Source organism: Rhinolophus ferrumequinum, chromosome 8 (genome assembly GCF_004115265.2).
Source record: "Rhinolophus ferrumequinum isolate MPI-CBG mRhiFer1 chromosome 8, mRhiFer1_v1.p, whole genome shotgun sequence".
In the NCBI taxonomy this organism is placed as follows: Eukaryota; Metazoa; Chordata; class Mammalia; order Chiroptera; family Rhinolophidae; genus Rhinolophus; species Rhinolophus ferrumequinum.
In genome coordinates this window covers 80,597,167-80,599,957 of record NC_046291.1, presented here as the reverse complement: position 1 = coordinate 80,599,957, position 2,791 = coordinate 80,597,167, and the positions used below count along the sequence as shown (strand labels likewise).

The following is a 2,791-nucleotide window of genomic DNA, read 5'->3' as shown; positions in this document are numbered from 1 at the left end:
TCTCCAGTAGCCTTGGTCCCTGACTGATACAATGAGCAGAGATTCACTGCTGACCTCAGATATTTAGTGAGAACAAGAAATAAATTTGTGCTATGATAAACTCTTGAGATTTGGGGTTGTTTTGTTAATTTGGCATAACCTTGTCTATTCTTAATAGTACAGAAATTAAAGTATCAAGAAATATGAGTGAGATGGTGGAGGACAGATTTTAAAGAGAGAAAGTAAGTCTCTCTAGGTGGGTGACATTGAGCAGAAAACCAAATGAAGTGATGGAGTCAACTATGTGAAGATATGAGGAGAGAACATTCCAGGCACAGAGAACAGAAAGTGGAAAAAGCCTAAGAAGTGAGGCTTGGCAAGTAGGGGAAACAAGGAGAGTATGTCTCGAGTATAAGAATCAAGAAGTAGGAAGGGGACAAGTCACAATAGGCTTATATAGGCCATGGTAAGGGATTTGTATTTTATTCCAAATATGTTAGAACTCCATTCACATGGGACATATGTCAAGCAGCAGAGAACATCAATCAAGATGAGTGAGCTACGCAGTAGTAACAAAAGAAAACCTCAGTGGCTTAAAGCAATGAAGACTTTGTTCATGAGCGTACTGTGTGCCCGTCATGGGTTTGCTAAGGACTGTGTTCTCTGTGGCAAACATCGTTATCCTCCAGCCTGCCAGAGTCACCACTGTCTTGAACATGCTAACGTTTGTGGCAGTGGGAAGAGTATATTCTTGGAGGGTCTAGAATCAGTAATAGCAACTCAGTAATGCAGGTGTCACTTTGCTCACAACTTACCGGTCACAACAAGCCACATAACCCCACCCACAAGAAGGCATTTCTACCATGTATCCAAAGGGACAGGGGGACAGTGTGGTCAGTGGGTAGTGCTAATGGCCACTACAGAAGTGACAATATGAATCATATTTGTAAAACATTTTCTTAGCTATTATGGGGAGAATATATTATGGAGTCAAGAGCAGAAGGAAGAATATTGGTTTGGAGGCTATTTCAGTTATCCATAAAAAGCATAATAGTGGTATGGAGACAGGGGAAGGTGGAGCCTGAGACTGAGGGGGCCTCGGGGCGCATGGCACGTGGCCTCCTTCACCGCCACGCTCTGGCGCGGCCTGTGCCGGCGCACCTTGCGCGCGTGAGTTAAGATGGGGACTCAGGGCTGCCGGGTTAAGAGCTACGACTACCTGCTCAAGTCCCTGCTGGTGGGTGACAGCGATGTGAGCAAGAGTGAGATCCTGGAGAACTTGCAGCACCGCACAGCCGAGTACCGCGTACACTTACAGCAACGGAATAAGACGACCACCATCCTGCTGGAGCTCGGGGACAACCTGGGACAGGGCAGCTTCTGCACCGTCTTCAGGTCCTACCCCAGGGGATGCAAGGGATTCTCCTGGAGTATGACATTAATATCCGCCGGTCCTTCCTTTTCATGGATTGGTAGATCAGACATCCACAAGCATGTGCAGGGCGGAGGGGGGAGGGAGGGGTCAGGGGTCAGGGAGGTCCTCCTGGATCCTGGCTGGGAATCTGCTGCACCTGGTCTTCAAGCGGCCAGTCCCCACAGAGCAGGCGCACACCTGCGTGAAGAAGAACTGCATGACCTAGTTCGCACATTGTGCATTGAGTCCTTTTATGTCACCGAGTTCTTCGTGGTGCTTGTGCAGCACTGCATGGAGATCAGGAGGCCAACAGAATGTTCAGCCTGCAGAACCTCTGCGGCTGGGCCATCATCTCCTGCACCCCTGTGCATCTCATTGACAAGTTCCCGCAGCTCGTCACCATCAAGAGCCACCTCAGGTCCTCCTCCGTGGCCAATGGCATTCATGACACATAGGTCTCTCACTCGCTGGCGAGTAGGTTCTAGGCTTAGGGCAGCAAGGGTAACAGCCTCAAGAGATTTAAGTCCATCTTCCCCCAGCCCGTTCCAGAACTGTGCAGAGCAACTATAAGATTTCCTAGCCAGGCAGGCAGGGTGCCTCGAGGTCCAGATGCCATCAGGGGGCTAGCACTTGGGGAAATGCTCCTGGACCAGCTGAGCCAATCACTATGTGCAGGGAAGACTTTGGCCACACAGCCCCTCCTGGTAGGTGTCGGGCTGTACCTAGTGGGCTTGGTGGTCTCAGCCAGAATGAGCTCCACAGAGGGCCACTGGTGCTGGTGTTGCTGATATCGCAGAACAAACAAGGCTGGAACCTCGAAGTGGGGCCACAAAGTGGAAAAGCAGCAGCTTAACACAGCCTGGCCTCCAGTGGGAGGTCCCAGAGGACCCTGGCGGCCTGGCTTGCCTTTCTTATTTATGTAGAAGACGGTTCACCTATTTAGACATTTTCAATGGTCCAGCAGGGAAACCTCCATGCAGACAAGTGGTGAACCCACCTCAGCTGTGGTAATGAGCTCGGGCTATGTGGAGAGAGAGAGAGGATTGGAGACAAAGACCAATTCCTTTGTTTTGTCTTGGGTTTTCTTTGTTGTTTGTTTTTTAATTGGGATCTCATTTTAAGGTTGATCAAACACAACTTTTGTGAGGGATTGGGAATGAGAAAGAAGTTTTGGCACGAACGGCTGGGAGAATAAAGCTATTTATTGCTAGGAGAATATTAATGGTTAAGAGTTGGATTGGAGATGGTGGTGAAAATCTAAAGGCTTACTTTTTGTTAATTTTTAGTGCCTAGGTGTACCAAACTGAAGCCCAGGGGAAAGCTGAGGCGTCATCACCTTACAGATGATATGTATGCTATCTGAGAAATCACCATGAGACCATCTAAGAATTGAGTTTT

At 48.7% G+C, this 2,791-nt stretch overlaps 1 pseudogene; it reads left to right on the top strand.

Annotated features, from left to right (window-relative positions):
• The first annotated feature begins 1,159 nt into the window (after nt 1–1,159).
• LOC117025578 (ras-related protein Rab-40C-like) lies at nt 1,160–2,181 on the top strand (annotated as a pseudogene).
• Nucleotides 2,182–2,791: the final 610 nt, after the last annotated feature.